The sequence below is a fragment of the Aedes albopictus genome, chromosome 1 (assembly GCF_035046485.1).
Source record: "Aedes albopictus strain Foshan chromosome 1, AalbF5, whole genome shotgun sequence".
Lineage (NCBI taxonomy): Eukaryota > Metazoa > Arthropoda > Insecta > Diptera > Culicidae > Aedes > Aedes albopictus.
The window spans coordinates 161847206-161870130 of NC_085136.1; the positions used below are offsets into that span (position 1 = coordinate 161847206).

At 42.9% G+C, this 22925-nt stretch overlaps 2 long non-coding RNA genes across 3 annotated transcripts in view; both read left to right on the forward strand.

The window, feature by feature from the left end:
* LOC134285238 (uncharacterized) overlaps positions 1–22925 on the forward strand; it is a 227301-nt gene that overhangs the window by 163857 nt on the left and 40519 nt on the right. The window lies entirely within an intron of this gene.
* On the forward strand, positions 12645–18307 carry LOC115264899 (uncharacterized). Of its 2 annotated transcripts, XR_009996816.1 has the most exons (3): positions 12645–12746; positions 17806–17947; positions 18019–18307. It is a non-coding gene; the product is annotated as an uncharacterized LOC115264899 (long non-coding RNA). The 2 variants fall into 2 exon arrangements; XR_009996817.1 differs by having other exon boundaries at positions 17806–18307.

The window sequence follows — 22925 nt, forward strand, 5'->3', positions numbered from 1 at the left end:
AATTTTAATTGCCTTTGTGGCAATTTATTAAAAAAAAACTATTTATATTGAAAGCTATTTACATTCCTAAGTTGTGGTTTTATTGATTAAAACAAAAGTTCCTATTAGATTCTGAACGGATCCGTTTTAGTTTTCAAGTTCAAATTATAAAATCCTAAATAGTGACGTCACTTGTTGGAGTGGCTCTTCAAATAGTTTGTGTGTGAGTTCAAGCTTATTCTCTAGCAATACATTACCAAATACAAAATGTCCCTACTGATCACTCATTCTCGCTCTAGGTATTGGTGTTTGGGTGCTCATGCTCCGATAAAAATGTCAGGTACTTACATTCTCTGCCGGGTGAGTTACCTGATCGACCAGCCTACCGATGGTGTAGCGGCCGGCAGCGACGCCGATCTTCGTGCGGTGACCGACGGCCGGCTGTTAGTCGAGCTAAGCCAGGCGTTCTCAGTTGTTGGTGATGGAGTCGGATGGTCGCCGACCGAGTGCACCGAGGGCTCGGTACCAGGCGTCGCCTCGATGTTCGATGCAAAACACGACGCTAATAGCTCAGACGGCCCAGTCTGGAGAGCACTAATACCATCAACCGTGGCGTGGTACTTACACGAACTTGGGGTGGGAGTTGGAGGCGATTGGACTAAATTCCATGGATCTTCTATACCCGGGACGTGAGTGTGGGGGCGGATCTCACTGGCTGTGGGTTTCTTTCCCCAGTCAGACTACTCGCGTTCGCAGGCAACCACGGGTAGCGGTGTGGTTTCGCGAGGCCGAATCCTTAAAACCGTTGACCACGCACTCTGGGGGCACTCCTAGCGGCACGCAGCCACGAGACGAGGAGAACCTCCAGGGGATCGCCCTAGTCCGATCGCACGATGCCGATGGTTTTGGCGAGCAGCTTGTTGTGCCAATTACGCTCTGTGGCTCGGTGTTCCACCGAACGAAGCCACTCCTCAACCCCAATGCTCCACGCGGTCACTGCGGTGACTGTGGAATAAATTGTATTAGCACCAAAAAACACCTATACATTCGCACAGTTTACCTCACGTTATTGCTTCTCACTTTTTGGCTCCTTTTCTTTCTTCAAAATTAGCTTGTTAAATATCCACTCACGCTTTTTCCCTACAGAAAATATTTATAACAATCTTTTACATTTGATACTAATTTATCTAACACATGTGCTTACTGGATCAAATCTTTGATATCACTCCACTCACGATTTTGTTTTTTTTTGTGCGAAAACTCAACTTATTTCTGCAAATAGCTTTAATTAAATTAAATAAATTATTGTAATGATTTTTTTTCTTGTAATATAACTTTACTTGCTCACTTTAAATAGGCTTCAATCACTTTATAAAATTCACAATTTTAATAACTTTCTTCTTCGGCAGTCTGATTGGGAAAGAACTAATATAGTTCATATCCCAGACTCCAGACCTCCAATTTTCTTGGTTTTCTTTTATTTCCGTTTTCTTAATTTTCTTGAAATCATTCCAACAGCATAAATTTTCTTGCAATTGATCAACTTAATAATTCTTAATAACTTCTTCTCTTACGCGATTTTCTATTGAAACCCTGATTCGAGCACTCAATATACCGATTGCCTATTTAAAGGCACGACATTATTTACATTGTAGGGATGTCTATGAAACAACACTCGTGTGTTCGTTTCAGTATCATACATTGGATTGATACTGTGCTTGCACAAAGAGAAATCACCTCTGAGCTGGGAAGTTCTTCTATAACAGTAAGGGCAACGAAAGGTTGCCCTCAAGGAGGAGTCCTCTCACCACTAATGTGGTCCTTGGTTGTAGACGATCTTCTAAGAAGCTTGAAGGAAAAAGGTTTCGAAGTTGTGGGCTTTGCAGACGATATAGTCATAATAGTGAGAGGAAAGTATGACGGAACTGTTTCGGAAAGAATGCAAAGGGCTCTAAACTATACACATTCATGGTGTATTAAGGAGGGCCTTAGCATCAACCCGTCAAAAGTCGTAATTGTCCCTTTCACTAGGAGAAGGAAGATCAACCTTAAAGCTTTTCGGCTTGGAGGGATACAAATTCATCCTAGTGATCGAGTCAAATACTTAGGTTTGATTCTGGATGCCAAACTGAACTGGAATGCTCAAATTGAGTCCGTGATCGGTAAGGCAACAAGTGCGTTCTGGTTATGCTCCAAAATTATTGGCAGAAAGTGGGGCTTGAAACCAAAAATGATAATGTGGATTTATACTGCCATAATCCGCCCAAAAGTGACGTATGCTTCGTTTGTCTGGTGGCCAAAAACAAAAGAGGCTACCACACAATCGAAGCTTGCGAAAATTCAACGTCTTGCGTCCATTGCTGTTACAGGAGCGATGCGAAGCACTCCATCAAAAGCTTTAGATGCGATTCTCAATCTACTACCTTTGCACGAGTACGTGCAATTAGAAGCAGAAAAGGAATTGCTGAGACTTGAACGAGTTGAAAAGTTTATGCCAGGTGATCTTGTAGGTCACCTGAGCATTTCACAATACTTCCAAAATAGGCCAGTAATGAAAATGATTAAAGACTGGATGAAACCTGTGGAGAACCATGATGTTCCTTACAAGTTGCACGAAACAACTCGTGCAGATTGGGAAGTCGGTGGTCCCACTTGTCGTCAAGGGTCAATCAAATTCTTTACAGATGGCTCAAAAGTTGGAATAAAAACGGGAGCAGGAATCTACGGCCCTGGAATACAAATTTCAGTGGCGATGGGACACTATCCTACGGTGTTTCAAGCAGAGATTCTTGCTATTTTAAAATGCGCAAATATCTGCCTTGAGAGAAAATACAGGTATGCAAATATTTGTATTTTCTCAGATAGTCAAGCTGCACTAAAAGCATTGTGCGCTTACAAATGTACCTCAAAGCTTGTCTGGGAATGCATTCTTTCACTGCGCAGGCTGTGCCAAGGGAATTCAGTAAACTTATACTGGGTTCCAGGTCACTGTGGCATTGGAGGGAATGAAATGGCAGACGAGCTTGCTAAAAGTGGTTCCAATTTACAGTTTGCTGGCCCAGAACCATTCTGTGGTATATCAAACTGTACAATTAAAATGGACCTGAAACGCTGGGCTGAGCAGAGGGTGATATCCAATTGGATGGACGTCAAAAATTGCAATCAGTCAAAACGATTTATAACACCAAATGCTTATAAAACCAAAAAGCTCTTAGTGCTCAACAAGAGAGCTCTATGTACATACACTGGCCTAGTAACTGGACACTTCCCGAGCAGGTATCACTTGAAAAATATTGGCCATATTCAGAGTGATATCTGTCGTTTCTGTAATACGGAACGTGAAACCTCGGAACATCTGCTTTGCAGTTGTGGTGCTTTATACACGCGCAGGCAAAGATTTCTAAATAGTGGTTGCTTGCAACCCAGTGAGATCTGGTCTGCAAAACCTGGGAAGGTCTTGGAGTTTATCAATTCCATTGCACCTGACTGGGAGACGACGCGTCGTGGCAGTAGCTGATTACTTGACACATGGTAATTAGCTGGCTAGATGCGAATATCAAAACGGGACATGCCACAAAAGTTCAGCCTATTGGACGCAGTGGCTTAATTTCCCCAACAGGGGAGGAAAAAAAAAAGTCTTGATAAAGTGGTTTTCGGTATTAGTCTGGGACTCATGTACACTTTTTGAGTTCCATTTGGATCGAACATCAACCATGCAAAACTGTATTTCAGCGTCAGCCGTTCAAAGTTTTCATACGTTTTTCTATGGAGAAAATTACGTTTTCAAAGAAAAATCGCCACAGGTTGTCCCTAGCCCATATAAATAAATCAATGAATGATTTCTGTTGGAAAATTACGATGAAACTACATTTTAAAGACCGCAAAGCGATCTGATGTATGTGGAAAAAGGTATTGACTGAAATCTGAATACCATGGCAACGACATTTTTATATGTAAAGAATAAGAATAAATAATAAAAGATCATCATTTTTTCGATCGAGTAAGGCCTAATAACTTTTTCCACTAACGTTGTTTAACGTCTGAGGTCTGATTTCTCGAGAAGTTCCCTACAAACGTCATTCATCGATTCATTTTTAGGGATCATGGGGTGACCCCAGACGATTTTGCTTGGAAAATGCTATTATAGCAACACCTCTATTTTGGGCACTCTTCTGCTATACTATAACTCAGCCAATTTTGAACCAATTGACACAATTTTTGGAGTGCAGTGAGATACGTATAGGATTTAGTCGTGTATCAAATCAATCGGTTTGGAATTGAATGAGTTTTAGCGAAAAAGTGCCTAAAATACCAGCCACTTCCCAAGTGGCTCGCTATTCTATGACAATTTAGAATGGCGCCCGCTAAAATTTGGTTTCTCCAATACAGTTGACATTTTCCACAATTGGGTTCTTTAGGGGTATCAGGATTATTTCATAATCGGATTCTCCGCCCAAAAATTAGTCGAAATCCAAAATTTCATAATTTTTGGAGTCCGGGAACTATTTTTAAAATTCATTTAAAGTTTGCATGGGGAAATTTTTTGTTCGGGTCGAACTGTCACTTTATCGATTTAACTGTCATTCTATCCACAAAAATTAAAACTGTTTTGTTAATTTAACCATCAAAACAAAGGTATTCTAATCCAATAAAATCACGTTATACTCAGAAAAATGAGCTCTTTTGATTTGGCTATAGAAAATAGCAATATTTTATTCACTAAACAACCCAATTGATGTAGGACCACAAAAAACGATCAAAAAGTATACAGGTATGATAAATTTTCCATTTTTATTTTTCCTCATATAACCGTATCCCAGGCTTTTGGTTATACATAGGTATAACCGGTGTGAGTGACATTGCTAAGAAAGTTAATGTAACTCTATTGAAGCCTTCTTGAGATGGGTCATAGGAATTTCCTTCTTATGTCCTGGCTCGTAAGTCTAGGCTTAAGGTGACATGGTGTAACACTGAGCTTTCAAATGAATCTTTGATTTTCATAGATTGTTTGCTACGCATTTTTTGAATTAATAAAAAAAACTGATAGGGTAAAAACACTAGACTTCGCCCCCTAAAATTCTGCTCTAATCTTCGCCATTTCATACATGACAAATGAATTTGTAGGGAGGGAACGAAAATTATATCAGTGGCAAAGTCTAGTGCTTTTACCCTAATTCTGCAAAATCGCAACTGAAAAAGTATCATCTCAATCACTACGAGTGAGCATATGGGTTAATACCTTTCTCAGTTTTGCAAAATGAGAAAATGTGGCCCAGAGCAACAATTGGTTGGCGTTAAGTCAGAGTGGACTAAGCGTTTTTTTTTTGAAAAAGTAAAGCGAAGAGAATTTGACAACTCTGAAATTTTTGACGTTCTTGTGATACTGATGCTTCATTACAGAGAAGAATTATACCGTCTACGCACAGTGACTTAGATACTCCACTAGTCGAGTCAAGTACAAGACACTGGAAGACGACCTTACAATTGAGGTCGAAATACGTATCTGTCAAAGGATGCAAATTCTTAGTGGCATTCAAAGGAACAGTACTTAACACGATTTTCTTTTTACTTATCTCTTTGATGTTTAAATTAAAACATCTTGCTATAAACATACATTTCGGCTCGAAATACATTTTTGTAGCATGATCCTATTTGTTTTCTGAGATAAAATGTGGTTTACAAGAACTAAATCTGAAAATCAGGGCTGAAAAACGGTGAGTCGATAAGTAGAGCGTTCAACATAGCTCTGGTCCTCACAACAAGTTCCTACCTCATGCTTCCACGGGTCAAGCGATCACAAAGACTGCCAGCTAAGAGTTGTGTAGCTTAGCTGGTATTGTAGCCTGGACACTGTTCTCCAGTCATGTTAGCGATCACAGTCTTTGACACCTTTTTGTCGATATTCGGCTGCCTTTGTCTCCAACATTCGCAACACAAGCGATCAAACTACTGTACGGAACAAAAATGTCGAATGAATGCGCTTGACCACGATTGTGTCTTCGAGAGATGGTTTGGTTTTTGTTATTCCTGTCTTTCCCATAAAGAGAGCTGTTTTGGATAAATGTATGTGTCGTAATCGATTTATCACACACGAATAAGCTAATATTATACCAATATTAATCAAAATTGACTGAAATCTTGCGAAAAGCTGGAATTAGACAAATGTCATCGTGTCAGACGACGTTGATTTGATCCACTTTTTTGTTTATTGATCTTCGTTCTGCCGCTCGTGTTGTGTGTAAGAGGTAGCGGTCGCGCTCGAATGAAACAAAGCAAGCTGACACCAGACCGCGGCAACGAAACGAAGGTAGTGAAAAGTGTCGAATGTTTACAAGCCTGCTGTTGTCCTTTTGACTTCAGCTAGATTGAGAAAGTACGACCCGAGCGTCTGTTCACCAAGTAGGTGCGGCTCAAACAGCGTCTGTTCTGCAGTGATGGAAAACAGTGAGGAATGCAGCTGAGCAGACACAAGCGCAAAGCTATTCTACTCGTGAACAACAGAAGCCAGAATATATTCGCACTTCCTTCACTCGCGAGCTAACGAAGCTGGTCGCACTCGTGATTGATTCGCGAAGCAGCTCTGAACATTTTCCAATTTTGTGAAAAAATGAATTTACACGACCGACAGATTTACTCTTCAGGAACAATAAAGCACAAAACACTACTATCTGATGGATAATTACTTGTTTTGCTATTGCTGACTGCACCCCAAATTGGACTGACACAATAGTGTGCACACACCTTCAAAGTGTGATTGCAGCGCAGGACCACGTCGGATCGAGTTGGGGTCTTCGGTGCACTTATTCCTTGTAAATCAAGGAATAAGTGCACCGAAGACGTCGAGGCGGTCCGAGGCAATTATGCACTTTTATCACACTTTTTAGGCGTACCAAAAATAGTGTGATAGTCCAATTTGGGGTGCAGTCAGCAATATTAAAATCGCACTAAAATGGAATTCCCGCATCTCCACTTGTTCTTCGCGAATAAAAAATCATGAGTGTTTTTGTTTTTGTTTTGCTTCATACTCGTGAAGCAAGCGGGTGCGAATAAACTCACACATGGCTTACTCTCGGCACCGTGAGTAAACCGTTTGTTGGTTTTACACTCGCGAGTTGATTCACGATGAGAGTGTTTCCATCTCTGCTGCTCTGGCATCTAGCGGCTGAGTACGAAATGGTGCATCACGCCCAGCTAGATCTAAGGTGGTAGCCCCATCAGCGTGGACGATAAACAGAACTGTCACGATGGCCCTCCGGCGAGACAGGAGTGTTGGCGTGGCGTAGACCCAATATTTACCTTAAGTCCTGGGCACCCACGGTGGTGCAGAGGGCCGAATTGAAAGATTTCCATCCTGGGCGATTGCCAGCCATCGCCTTGACCTGTGGCCAGGTCAAATTTCTGCCGATTTGCTTGACTTCGTTGTTGAGGCTGCGCCGCCTTGAGCCTCTGGGTCTGCCTCTGCTGCGATGTCCTGCTGGGTTCCAATCTAATGCTTGCTTGCAAATTTCGTTTCCGCCCCTGCGTAGAGTGTGGCCGACCCACCTCCACTTTCGCTCCCGAATTTCTGCCGCTATCGGCTTTTGATGACATCGACGATGGAGCTCCACGTTGGAGATTCAATTGTGAGGCCACCATGCATAAATTATATACCGCAGGCATCTATTAATGAAGACCTGCAGCCGTTGAGTGTTCTCCACTGATGCACACCAGGTTTCACTGGCGTATAGCAGCACAGATTTCACGTTCGAGTTGAAAATTCGGATTTGGTGCGTCGATTGATCTGGTTGTTTCTCCATACATTTCTTAAAATCGCAAAAGCAATCCTCGCCTTCTTGATCCGTACACCTATGTCGATCTTGTTGCCGCCATCTGCCTCCATTTGGCTACCAAGATATTGGAAGCTTTCAACATTCTCCACTGATTGCCCAGCTACCGTAAAGCTGGAAGGGTTGACCGTGTTTACATCCAACGATTTGGTCTTGTTGACGTTCATGGTAAGACCTGCCGCTGAGGAGCGATTGGCAATATTATGGAGCTTGCTCTGCATATCAGAGCGCCGTTGAGCAAGGAGAGCAACTTCATCAGGCAGTGCGAAGTCATTTAGGTGTTCCATGGTAATGGGCCGCCAAAGCAATTTACGATTTGGTTCACGATCAATCGCACCTACCAGGATCTCGTCGATTACGATGAGGAACAGTAGCGGTGATAGGAGGATACATCCTTGTCTCACTCCAGTAACGACCCGGATGGGATCGGACAAGATACGGTTGTGCAGTACTATGCACGAAAATGCCCTGTACTGTGCTTCAATGAGGCCGATGATTTTCTCAGGGACACCCTTGCGCCTGAGGGCTTCCCACATGTTTTCGTGATTGAGACGGTTGAAAGCTTTTTCGTAATCAATGATCACCAGGTAGAGAGACTCTTGGAATTCATTGATTTGCTCCAGAATGATACGGAGTGTGACAATATGGTCCACACAGGATCGTCCGACACGAAATCCTGCTTGCTGCCGTCGGAGAGTTGCGTCAATCTTCTCCTGTATCCGGTTAAGGATCACTTTGCAGAGGACTTTGAGAACGATACACAGTAACATGATGCCCCATCAATCATCGCATACAGCCAGGTCACCCTTTTTGGGTACCTTTACTAAGACGCCTTGCATCCAGTCGACCGGAAATGTCGCGGTTTCCCATGTGTTGCTGAGTAATTGATGCAGTAGTTGAGCATCTCAGCTGATATGCGACCGACCCCTGCACTATGGAGCGGCTCCATACAAACAGGTGGCCAAAAATATTTTCGCGTCAATAGGAAGCAAGCAGCTGCGGTTTTGCTAAAGTGCCGATAGTGGCGCTATTCTGATAAATGCGGTAAACGTGATAACAGTGTAAACAAGCAGAGAAGCTTGCGCTACGAAATCATAGACAGCGCTCGTGTTCCATGTGTTTTTCACATATACAGCGGCGCCGCCTGGCACCTATCCACTCGAAACATCATGCGCAACACGGGTGCAAAATGCCAGTCAGAAAAAAAGAAGTAAACAACTTGAAATTTGTATGGTGATGTAATCAATTCTCTGTTACTGCAATGAATTCAGAAGAAATGCGTAAGGATAATGATTTTGTTTCTAATTTGCAACTTTTTGCCCCAAGGCACAAATCGCTGCGATGCGAAACAAGTGCAAGCCAGCGATTTGTCCATACAAGAAAAATAATTTTACTTTTAATGTGGTGGCGCCATCTCTGAGAAAATCAAGCTTAGATTCCTTACTATTTTATAATGTCTTGCTCCTATTCGTAGGGTTTCATGCCTGAAAATATGAAAAACATGTTGAACAGGTTGTTTTAACACGACAGTTTCAAACAGCATGAAAATACAAGGGCATTGCATACCTTTAGGCGTTTAAGGATTTCTGTTCCTGTTTTCAAAATGGATTCCAATTCGTAAAAACACGTTTCGCTAAGAAATCCAAGATCAGATTTAGACTGCACTATGATTGATCTACCGAGAAAAGCGGCCATGACGACCAAATGTTTCCTCAGAGGTATTTAACCATCGAGCGATCGCGCTGTTGTATTTTGTACAACACGTTGAAAAAATCTCGCTTCTTGTACTCAGCATTAGTGTGGTGCTGACGCAGGTAGTCAACCGCGCAAGTTACGGAAGGTTAATGGCCAATAGGGCTGCAAAACGGTGAGTCGATAAGGAGACCCGAGCAGGAATGAATAACTGACACATAACTGGAGAATACCAAAGTCAGGTATCATACCAAGGCAAGGTATTAGTCGGTTATTCAGGTATTGAAAATAACTTATTTTGGTATTTTGTAGGTATTGATACAATACCTCAATAAGTTATTGGTTCGGTGTTGAGGACTGTTTGAAGTATTATTCAATTATGAAAAAAATCGCTATTTGTATGAAAAATCACCGATTTTTTTTAGGTATTGCCATACATGATGTCATTATTCACGCGTTATGCACAGAATACACACCAGTTATTATTTTAGGTATTTTACCTCTTATGCAGGGCTACTTGATATCTCATTCAGGTTGTAGGTATTCGGTTTTCCATACCTGAGTTAGTTATTCTCCAGCTATTTTCTCCTGCTCGCACGAGACTCGCGAAGCGATGGAAGAGCTGTACCGCGCTAAGGACACACGAAAGTTCTACGAGAAGCTGAACCGCTCGCGCAGAGGCTTTGTGCCACAAGCCGACATGTGCCGAGATAATCACGGGAATATTCTCACGAGCGAGCGTGAGGTGGTCGAGAGGTGGCGGCAGCATTACGATGAGCACCTCAATGGCGACGTTGCAAGTACCGAAGGTGGCGTGGTAACAGATCTAGGAGTATGTGCACAGGACGAAAGACTTCCGGCCCCTGACCTTCAAGAGATTGAGGAGGAGGTTGGCCGGTTGAAAAACAACAAAGCCGCTGGAGCAGATCAACTACCAAGCGAGCTTCTAAAATACGGTGGAGAAGCACTGGTGAGAGCACTACACTGGGTCATTACCAAGATTTGGGAGGAGGAAGTATTACCGGAGGAATGGATGGAAGGTATCGTGTGTCCCATCTACAAAAAGGGCGACAAGTTGGATTGCGGGAACTACCGCGCGATCACACTACTGAGCGCTGCCTACAAGATACTCTCTCAAATTTTATGCCGCCGTCTATCACCGATTGCAAGAGAGTTTGTGGGGCAATATCAGGCTGGATTCATGGGTGAACGCGCTACAACGGACCAGATTTTCGCCATCCGCCAGGTGTTACAGAAATGCCGCGAATACAATGTGCCCACACATCACTTGTTCATCGATTTCAAATCGGCGTATGAGCCAGCTATGGCAGATTATGCACGAATACGGGTTCCCGGATAAACTGATACGATTGATCAAGGCGACGATGGATCGAGTGATGTGCGTAGTTCGAGTATCAGGGACACTCTCGAGTCCCTTCGAATCTCGCAGAGGGTTACGGCAAGGTGATGGTCTTTCGTGCTTGCTGTTCAACATTGCTTTGGAGGGTGTAATACGAAGAGCGGGGATAAACACGATTGGGACGATTTTCACGAAGTCCGTTCAGCTGCTTGGTTTCGCCGATGATATTGATATTATTGCTCGTAAATTTGAGACGATGGCGGAAACGTACATCCGACTTAAGAGTGAAGCCAGGCGAATCGGATTAGTCATTAATGTGTCGAAGACAAAGTACATGATGGCAAAGGGCTCCAGGGAAGAATCACCGCGCCCGCCACCCCGAATTCATATCGACGGAGATGAAATCGAGGCGGTTGAAGAATTCGTGTACTTGGGCTCACTGGTGACCGACGACAACGACACCAGCAGAGAAATTCAGAGGCGCATTGTGGCAGGAAATCGTGCCTACTTTGGACTCCGCAGAACTCTACGATCGAATACCCAAGTAACCACAGTGCTGAAGCCTTATTGCATGCAGATATACGGTATATTTAGTGCAATCATTACTTTACATGCAAACTTAAGGTTGATTTAAAGTGGAAGTGGGCAATTAAAGAATCAAATTAAGATTATACTGGTATAATCTTGAAGCAGTCGCATAACTGCCCATTTCCACTTTAAATCAACTTTAAGTTTGCATGTAAAGTAATGATTGCTCTAAGTACACCGTATATCTGCATGTTATAAGGCTTCAGCACTGCGGTTACTTGGGTAAAGTTCGCCGTAACACGAAGTTAACCATCTACAAAACGTTGATTAGAACGGTCGTCCTCTTTGGGCACGAAACATGGACCCTACGTGCAGAGGACCAACGCGCCCTTGGCGTTTTCGAACGGAAGTTGTTGCGTACCATCTACGGCGGAGTGCAGATGGAAGACGGGACTTGGAGAAGGCGAATGAACCACGAGCTGCATCAGCTGCTGAGAGAACCAACCATCGTCCATACCGCGAAAATCGGGAGGCTACGGTGGGCGTCATCAGGATGTCGGATAGCAACCCGACTAAAATGGTTCTCGAGAGTCATCCGACCGGTACAAGAAGACGTGGAGCGTAGCGAGCTAGGTGGGTCCACCAAGTGGAAGACGATCTGCGGACCCTTTGCGGAGTGCGGAACTGGAGATACTCAGCCATGGACCGAGTAGAATGGTTACGGCTACTATGTACAGCAGAGGCCACTCAGGCCTTAGTCTGATCGGTAAGGTAAGATACTTATTCGGTGGTTCTATATAGGAAAAGGAGCTGCATAACAGCTTATGGAGCAAACGCTCTTAAAAGAAAACTTGCTTAAGCCAAACAATAATACTATTTTTATTCTTTGCTTAAGCTCTTATACGGCAAAAAAATAATTGGGTATTTTCTAGCCTACTTCATTATAAATGAGCCTTTGATCGTGGATAACACATAGAAATGCCTAGCAAGATGCTCAGTTTAAATACAACAATTTAAAAAACGCCGGGTTTATAGAAAAATACAATGAGCACCTTCTGTGTATAATTATATTTGTTGCTACACCTGTTGCGCACCTTAACAAAACGTCAAACGACGCGTCAGAGCATTTCCGTTTTCCCTTGTGTTTTTTTTTCATAACCGATTTTGTACTCGATCAGAGCGGACGCAATAAATTGAACTCGTTGCAAAGTACCTCGCGTGTGTTGTAGTGTTTCTTTCGGCTGGTTTCCCTTTTTCGCTATTCGTGCTTATTCTGCTCGGCGTGCGACGTGACAAAAGTCGTGTCGCATGTGTCACCCGATTCCGGTAGGCGGATGCGGTGACAAGAGTCGGTGTGGGTTGTGGGAAATACCGTGAGCCCAAAGTAGGCACGATTTCCTGCCACAATGCGCCTCTGAATTTCTCTGCTGGTGTCGTTGTCGTCGGTCACCAGTGAGCCCAAGTACACGAATTCTTCAACCGCCTCGATTTCATCACCGTCGATATGAATTCGGGGTGGCGGGCGCGGTGATTCCTCCCTGGAGCCCTTTGCCATCATGTACTTTGTTTTCGACACATTAATAACTAATCCTATTCGCCTGGCTTCACTCTTTAGTCGGATGTACGTTTCCGCCATCGTCTCAACACAGACAAACAGACGTAACACTTTGAACATTTTTCGATTCAAATCATAGTCACGGAAACATATTCGCCCAATGCTAAAATGACTAAGTTTGGCCGACCATCAACCAGGTGGCGGTAGTGAGCATTATCGCATGCTTTCTGACGGAAGGGCGGAAAAGCGCTGTGTTTCAAATATATATTTGACTTTTTTGACGGAAGGGTGGAAAAGCAGTTTTGTAGAAATTTGAAAAAAAAATTAAAAAGAAATGAGCGGCATGAGAAAAAGAACAATGATTATAACATATCTGAATTTACAGTGTTCAAAGGTGGAAAAAATGTGAAAACGAATGGTTTCGGGTTAAATAAAAATGGCTCAACGTAAATTATTGTTCAGACTGGACGCCAAGAGAAAGATTATATGGGGTCTCAAATCAGCCTAGAAATTAAAGCTTTTAGAGAACGCGTGTGCCAGTCTGATCTGCAGTTCGTCAATCGCGTTGCAGCAACCGCACGGCTGTGTGAATTCAGTACAGGAAAAGAGTTCGAAGAAATCACCGGAACAGTCGCAGGACAGGCACGAAATCGGGATGTACGGACAGCAGCGCTACGAATCCTGAACAAAGGGGGTTTAATCACTGACTTGGTCGATAAAGTACGCGAGATCGAAACCATTCGACTAAACGAGGAGTACTACCGGCAAAAACACATTCAGTCAGAGCCGGCAGTCATTGCACCGATAAGAGCAGATTATCCCAGGAACCAAGCAGCCCGTGGTCGTTTCCACCCGTATCAGTCGGCGCCTGCTTTCAATTCTCGGGGCAAATCACGTTTCGGAGAATTCGCTAGTCAACGCAACACCCGTCGTGACACGCCCGGGCATCGAGGAACAAACTATGACCGCGGAGAACGATGCTTGAGATGTGGAAACGTGTACCACATGCCTTCGGAATGTCCAGCCATTGACAAGATCTGTCGAAACTGCAGCAAAGTTGGTCATTTTCAAAGAGTTTGCAGGGCTCCATTCAGACCGGCTGTGATGAACGAGTTCAAGTCGGAAATACCAGAAGCGAGCATCAAGAAGATAGCAGCAGTCGAAGAGATGGATGTGGAACCAAACCGGAGAATGTAAGTGATGTACCCGGAAATTAATGATAATGTATACCGATACTTGATTGTGATACCTGTGACAGCATTCATAGGCGTTGTCGTTTAATTTGTTTCATGATTGATTTCGTTTCATTGTTTAATCTATTAAAATAATTTGATATGCTTTCATTTATTGAATAAAATGAAAAGAATCATGCGCAGATTCTTTTGGTGGCCGGGCATGTCACAGGATGTATTACAGTTTGTGAAAAGTTGCGAAACTTGTGCAGTACTCAGTGCCGGATTTAGGCCTCGGGGGGGCCGGGGCAAACTCTATAAAGTAGGCCCCCAGAATCAAAGTTTCGAAAAAATGAACCTTACAATTACGTCCATTTTCTTAATCTTATGTATTATTATACTTTTAATGCCTAATATTGAAAACTTCTGATTTCTGAACTTATCTCAAATTCCGACAAATTGAAAATTATACGAAAATTCAATTTGATATTTGGCTCAAATGTCAAAATGCTAGCGTAAATGATATCTTGTTCAGATAGTACATATATTTTTGTTTAAAATCTTAGCGTTCAGTTAAAAATCTACTAAAACATGGAGCAACTTTATTTGAGATTGCACGAGATCGACGAGTATATCAAGATTCAGATTATACAAAGATAAGCCTCTTGGGAGCAACTGTAGCAATAAATCTTAATATCTCCAGAAAAACTCAACATAAAGATATGGAAAGCTACTGTTTCGAGGACACTTGGTTTTTAAACTAGCCTTAACTCCCAAATATCTCCAGAATTCATTATCTTCTCTTTCCCATGATAGCAACGAACTGATGCAAATGATTATTAGGCATTTGTTTTCAGAGTATAATCATAATCAACAGACGTTTGTATAATCATTGTGAAATAATAGATAAATTTGTGAAACTATTGAAACTTAGATATATGTGTAATTACTCTCAAAAGCTCAATCTTTCATGCACTCTGCATAGAGACACTTTTTGTAGCAACTTGCAGTCACGGAAAAGTGTTTCCATTTGATAAGAACTTTCAAGGGCTTTTAGAGAAAATCGCGTATTTTTAAATACTGCACCAAAAATTATGAAATTTTTGATTTTGAATTATTCTTAACCTTCCAGGATGTGCGCCATCAAGCAGCTGAAACTGCACCGCGCACGCGGTGTTATACGACGAACGAGGTTTTTTGGTAGTGTTGTACTTTTTACAACGGCGCCCGCGCTGAAGGGTTAAGAGAAAATCCAGATAAATGGCCAGAAATAATTTAGATACATTTAGGAACCCAATTATAGGTTCTTTTTTTTTGGTGTGACGTCCTCACTGGGACACTGCTTCTCACCTTAGTGTTTCATGAGCACTTCCACAGTAACTGTGGAACTGTCATTAACAAAGAGTTTCCTTAATCAATGACCATTTCGTATGTGTATATCGTGTGGCAGGCACGAAGACACTCTTTACCTGAGGAAGTCAAGGATTTTCCTTTACAAAAAGTTCCTGGACCGACCGGGAATTGAACGCGTCACCCTTAGAATGGTCATGCTGAATATCCACTCCTTAACAGCTGTGGGGCCGTGTTTAAAATATGAACGCCCATTGACGTGAATTTTGTATGGTTTCGTTGAAAAATATAAATTGTATTTCGGATTCTTGGGGGGCCCCTTCATCGGGGGGCCCGGGGCACTTGCCCCCTTTGCCCCCCCTTAAATCCGAGCCTGACAGTACTGGCTCGTAAAAACCCACCTCTACCGTTGTCCAGTAGAGAGCTTCCGGAAGGCCCCTGGGAGATCATCCAGATTGATTTTCTTTCCATCCCTGGGACTGGAGTGGGCACATTTTTGGTGGTTGTTGACACATATTCTCGATATTTGTCAGTAATCGAGATGGGCCACACCGATGCGAACAACACCAACAGAGCACTTTGCCAAACTTTCCAGACTTGGGGTTTCCCAACGATTATCCAAAGCGATAATGGGCCGCCGTTCCAAAGCTCGGTTTTCATTGAGTTTTGGGAGGAGAGAGGAGTGAAAATCCGAAAATCGATACCTCTCTGTCCGCAGACAAATGGAATAGTCGAACGGCAGAACCAGGGTCTGATCAAGGCGGTAGCTTCCGCAAAATTGGACGGCGTAAACTGGCGAGAGGCATTACAACTTTACGTCCACAAACATAATACATTGATTCCTCATTCTCGGTTAGGCGTTACGCCTTTTGAGCTGTTGGTCGGGTGGAGGTATCGAGGCACCTTCCCTAGCCTGTGGAGCGGGTCGGAAACAAAGCAATTGGATCGATTGGATGTAAGGGAGCGAGACTGTGAAGCCAAGTTTCTGAGCAAGCAGTATGCAGACTTATGTCGAATTCGTTTTTGAACCTGGGTTGGAACTGGATTGGCGGAAAATGTGTAAACAAACAAACGTCAAACAAACTCAAACAAACTTTAGTACAAGCGAAACCGAAGTCGGGTTGGGGTTGAAACTGTGATCTCATCCAGTTCCAACCCAGGTTGGAACTGAATCAAAAACGAATTCGACATTAGCACATGGGGCCAAAGAATCTGATATTCGCATCGGTGACACGGTATTGATGGCCCAACAAAAGAAATCGAAGGTAGATCCAACATTCTCATCGGAACGTTTTACTGTAATAGCAAGGCAGGGAGCTAAAGAAGTTGTTCTGGTCAACAGTGGGAACGTTCAATACACCAGAAACGTTCAGGATGTGAGGAGAGCCCCATTGAATCATCACACAAGCCTCGAAGAGATTACAGGTGAAACCCAGCCCGCCCTTGAGGAGGGTGCAAGCCACTGTCCAGCGAACACTGGAAGAACCGGTGACACAACTACAAGAATTTTACGACAACGCGATACTCTGCGGAGACCGGCGAAGCTTGATGACCGTTTTGTGTATAATATTTACTGTTGAGAGTAGAGACGGGATGGAATGTGGGAAATACCGTGAGCCCAAATAAAATGAATTAAAAAAAAATGAATAAAACAAAACAAATTAAATAGCGTTGTATTGATTGCCTTATTATGAAAAATTGAAATAAATTGGTAAAGTGCATACCATCCTCACAGTTTAGTTTCAGCGCGATCTACTTTTCCGTGATAGTTGGAGCATTTTCAGCTCCAGGGGTTTCTGCCAACCGATCAAGGCGGAAGTTAGAAAAAAAAAAAACAGAACAAAAACCGAACCGAACAGCCTACGAAGAATCACGCGAGAGAGTGGGAGAATTTCTTCATAATTGTCGGGTTCGGCATCATGCAACCGGAGTGTGCGAGCTGAGTGAGAAGCAAACGGTCTTTAATGAGAGGAACGGGTAAAGCCGCGCATGCGTGTGCGATCATGTGCGTTTCCTCCGTCTCTTTCGCTCTTGTCGGCAGTCGAGAATGTGAGAGTGTAGGTGAGTAAACTCTCCGATCCCTCATTGAACGATCGGGGATCGGGTGCATGACGGAGATCTGTGGATCGATTCGGCATTCAGTTGACGACGCTTGCCACGTACGGGTGCAAATTTTAGTGTTTGGGATGGAACGACGAGAGTACCCCAAGCCAGCCAGATCTGTGGACGTGCAAGAAAATTCGGCCGATGGACACCGCAACGTGGACGTTCCGGTGAATTTTGCTGATAGGCACCAAAACGCGGACGTGATACAAAATTCGGTGGATGGGCAACACCGGTGAGAACACCGATGAAATCTCACCGTATTCCCACAGTCGCATCAGATCGACAAATGTCGCATTCAAGTGACGTTTGGATGTGAGGATTGTCGTGACCTCGGGAGGAGTCGACAGCGAAGAAAAAAAACATCAAATTGGAGAATGTGGTTAGTGTTTTTTAATTACTTAGATTAATTAATCGTCTTTAATTACAAATATTTTGTTTTCTGTTTTACAGATCGACCAAAATATGCAAAAAAGGATAATTTTTTTAAGCTACTGCCGAGCAGTTGAAAATCGGAAATTTTGCCTCGACAGTTACCATGGATGATTCTCCGGTGCAGGTTTCCAGCTTGGTTTCGGTGGAAGACGACCTTCTATGCTTCTGGTGTGGCAAAGTGGCATTGGAAAATATCGGGTAGAGTGCAAATTGTCGTTGCGGTTGAAACCGAAGTTTCCCCGCACGCGAAAATCGCTTTTTTTCTCCCAAACCGTGCGTCAGGCAAAGTGCGCTGAATAGAGGCAAAAATTAAAATTTATTGGTAGAGGACCAGATCCGCGGCCCCGCGCACTGGCACTACGTCTGACGATAGGTTTCACGTATGGTTTTAAAGAAAACTCGATTGTCGCGTGTGAGGAACTTCGGTTTCAACCACGACGAGCATTTGCAGTCTATCCGATATTTTCCAATGCCGCTTGCCACACCAGAAGCAAGATCCTCTACCACCGAGACCAAGCCGGAAACATGCGCCGGAGAATCATGGTAACTGTCGAGGAAAGACAAGATCATCTTGAGCTCACTGGAAGTTTTCAAAATGAAAAGCTGCACCTCAATACCCTGCACAGATCCATGGATTATTTTGTGCTTTACATGGAGTAACCCCATCGCCATAACCGCCCACCCGGATCTAAACATTTACAAAAAAAAAAAATGATAACCTTCAATACATTTTCTTCGAATATTGGATACTCTATTATAACAAATAAAACATGAAATGCAGTACATATACAAATTGTGGTTATTTGAGTTTAATGAGGAAGCAACTTAGCGTCATCTTTATTATTTTTTTTTTGTAATTTGGTGACCGAAGATTCCTTCAAGAATTCTACGAGAACTTCAAAAATTCGAATCCATTTTTTTTTTCTAGGAAGAGATTCTTTCAAGCGTTCCCTCGATTATTTCCACAATAATTCGTTTGAGATTTTTCAAGTATTAAACCTGGGATTCATTTAGAAACGCCTGCAGAGATTTCCAAACGGATTTTTATGTTTTTTAAGAATCCATCTGAAATTCTTCAAGAGATTCCTTCATATATTTTCGCGAAAATTTCGTTTAAAGAAATGATTGAATTTTGGGGAAATTCTCAAATAACTCTTTCTTGAACTTCCAGAATTTTGTAGGAAATTCTTCCAGATATTCTATCATGAATTATTCCAGAGATTCGTCGAATCATACTTTAAAGACACTTTGAGCTCCATTGGAGATCCATCAAGGGGTTTATTTGAAAGTTTAATCACAGATTTTTCGGGAATTCCTACGAGAATCGTTTTTGATGCTTGTTTGAGGATTGCTCCCTAAATTTCTTCAGACATTTTTCTTGTCTTTTCTCCCCCTTCTTTGTGAATTCTAAAAGGGACTCCTTCGGGATTCCTTCAGGAATTGAGAAAAATCTTCCAGGATCCTTTTTTTCAACACTGCGATTACTATGAGTTTGTCCAGCAATTTTCAAGGAGTTCTTTTGACAATTCTTCCAGAAGTTCCTCCGTGGATTTCTGCAGGAGTATCCTCGGGAATTCTTTAACAAATATCTCTTAGAATTCTTTCAGGAGTTTCTCCAAGAATTTTTCCTGGAGTTGCTTCAGGAATTCTCCCAGGAGCTCCACCAAGAAGTCTTTCAGAAGTTTCTCCGGGATTTTTTTCAGAAGTTCCTATAAAAGATTCTCCGGGAATTCCTCCAAGAGTTCCTCCGGGAATACCACCAAAAGTTTCTCCGGGAATTTTTCCGGGAGTTCTTCCAAAAATTTTTCCCGGAGATTTCTGCAGGAGTTTTTTTTTTATCAGGAGCTTCTCAAGGAGTTTGTCCAGGAATTCCACCCGGAGTTCCTCCGGTAGCCCATCCAGGAGTTTCACCAAGAGTTCCTCCGGGAATTCCTTTAGGAGTTCTTCCGGGGATTCCTCCAGGAGTTTCTCCGAGAATTCCTCCAGGAGCTCCTAAGACAATTCATCCAGCGGAGAGACGAACCAGCCAAGGGCTGAAAGTCTCTTCAATAAAGACAAATCAATCAAATCAAATTCATCCAGTCATTCCTCCGGGAATTCTTCTAAGAATTTCTTCAGGAGTTCTTCAGCAAGATCCTCCAGGAATTCTGCAGGAGTTTCTTCGGTAATTCTTCCAGGAATTCCTCCGGGGATTTCTGCAGAAGTTTGCTCGGAAATTCTTCCACGAATATCTCCAAGAACTCTTCCAGTAGTTTCTCCAAGAATTCTTGCAGGAGTTCCTTCAGAAATTTTCCTAAAGTTAATCCAGGAATTCATCTGGCAATCCCTGCAAATGTTTCTCTAAGAGTTTTTTTTTTCTGGAATAGGAAGTAAGCAGCTGCGCTTTTGCTAAAGTGCCGGTAGTGGCGCTTTTCTGATAAATGCGGTAAACGTGATAACAGTGTAAGCAAGCAGAAAAGTTTGCGCTACGGAATCATAGATGGCGCTCGTGTTCCATGTGTTTTTCACATATACAGCGGCGCCGCCTGGCACCTATCCACTCGAAACATCATGCGCAACACGGGTGGAAAATGCCAGTCAGGAAAAAAGAAGTAAACAACTTGAAATTTGTATGGTGATGTAATCAGTTCTCTGTTACTGCAATGAATCCAGAAGAAACGCGTAGGTATAATGATTTTGTTTCTAATTTGCAACTTTTTGCCCCAAGGCACAAATCGCTGCGATGCGGAACAAGTGCAAGCCAGCGATTTGTCCATACAAGAAAAATGATTTTACTTTTAATTTGGTGGCGCCATCTCTGAGAGAATCAAGCTTTGATTTCTTGCTATTCCTCCGGGAAGTTTCTTCTTCTTCAGGAATTTCTTCAAAAGTTCCTTCGGAAATTCTTCCAGGGATGACTTTGAGTATTCATTCTTGCAGGAGTTCCACCAGGAATTCTCCCAAGAGTTTTTCCAGGAATGCTTTCAGGGTTTTTTCCAGGAGATCTCTCGAAGATTTCTGCAGGAGTTTCTCCAGGAATTTTACAGGAGTTCCTCCGGTAATTCTTCCAGGAGTTGCTCCGGTAATTCTTCCAAGATTTCGTCTGGTGATTTCTGCAGGAGTTTTCTCGGGAATTCTTTCAGGAATATCTCCGGGATTTCTTTCAGGCCTTCCTCCAAAAATTCTTCCAGAAGTTCCTCCAAGAATTCTTACTGGACTTCCCCCGGGAATTTTTCCAGGAGTTCCTGTGAAGATTCTTGCAGGAGTTTTTTTTTTTGATAAATCTTTCGGGAGCTCATCTGGGAATTCTTCCGAAAATTTAACAAAGAGTTTCTAAGGAATTCTTCATGAAGTACCTCCGGCAATCTCGGCAGATGTTCCTCTAAGAGTTTTCTCTGGAATTCCTTCAGGAGTTCCTGCGTGAATTTCTCCGGGAATTCCTCCAGGAGTTTCTCCGGGAATTCTTCCAGGTATTCTAGGGAAAATTCGTCCAGGGGTGACTTAAAGAATTCTCCAAGAATTCTTCCAAGACTTGCTCCGGTGATTTCTGTATGAGTTCATTCGGAAATTTTTCCAAGAGTTCCTGTGGGAATTCTTCCAGTAGTACCTTCGAAGATTTCCGCAGAAATTTCTTCGGGAACTGCATAAGTACCTGCAAGATTTCTTCAAAGAATTTCTCCAAGAACTCTTCCAGGAGTTTCTCCGGGAATCCTTCCAGGAGTTCTTACAAGTATTCTTCCACAATTTTTTCGGGAATCCTTCCAGGAGCTCCGCCAGGAATTCTTTCAGGATTTCCTGCGGAGGTTTCTACAAGAATTTTCGGAGAAATTACTTAATGCCGGAGAAAGTCCTGGAAGAATTCCCGGCAGAGCTACTCGAAGAATATTTGGAGAAATTCCTGACAGAATTCTCGGAGATATTCGTGGAATAGTTCCCGGATCTCCTGGCGAAGTTCTCTTGGGAACTCCTTTTGGGAATTCCCGGAGAAATTTTGGAGGAATTTCTCAAGGAATTCCAGGAGGAACTCCTGAAGGAATTCCCGAAAGAACTTTTTGCTAAGTTCCTGGAGGAACTCCTGAAGGAGTTGTTTGTTCTGGAGGAATTCCCGGAAGAATTAATGTTGGAACTTCTGTAGGAATTTCCAAAGAAACTGCTGTAGGAATTCCCGGAAAAACTTCTGGAGGGATTCCCGGAGAAACTCCTGAAGCAATTTTCGGAGGAACTCCTTGAGGAATTTCCTGAGGAACTCCTGGAGGAATTTCCGGAGGAACTCTTTGAGAAATTTCCGGAGGAACTCCTGCAGCAATTTCTAAGAATAGTAAGAAATCAAAGCTTGTTTTTCTCAGAGATGGCGCCACCACATTAAAAGTAAAATCATTTTTCTTGTATGGACAAATCGCTGGCTTGCACTTGTTCCGCATCACAACGATTTGTACCCTGGGGCAAAAAGTTGCAAATTAGAAACAAAATCATTATACCTATGCGTTTCTTCCGGATTCATTACAGTAACAGAGAATTTATTACGCCACCATACAAATTTCAAGCTGTTTACTTTTTTTTTTCTGACTGGCATTTTCCACCCGTGCTGCGCATGATGTTTCCGAGTGGATAGGTGCAGGCAGCGCCGCTGTATATGTGGAAACACGTGGAACACGAGCGCCATCTATGATTCCATAGCGTAAACTTTTCTGCTTGTTTACACTGTTATCATGTTTACCGCATTTATCAGCAAAGCGCCTCTACTGGCACTCTAGCAAAAACGCAGCTGATTACTTCCTACACGCTAAGAAAATGTTACTCTAAAATGAGTAAGATTCACACAAAACTGAGCTAAACTGGAACAGCTCAAAAAATGAGTAAATTGCATTTCCAGCGATAGCGCTGGCCCAAGTGCAAAAATCCAACCAATTTAAGCCGTATAATATTCTTCACATCAGCAAGAATAT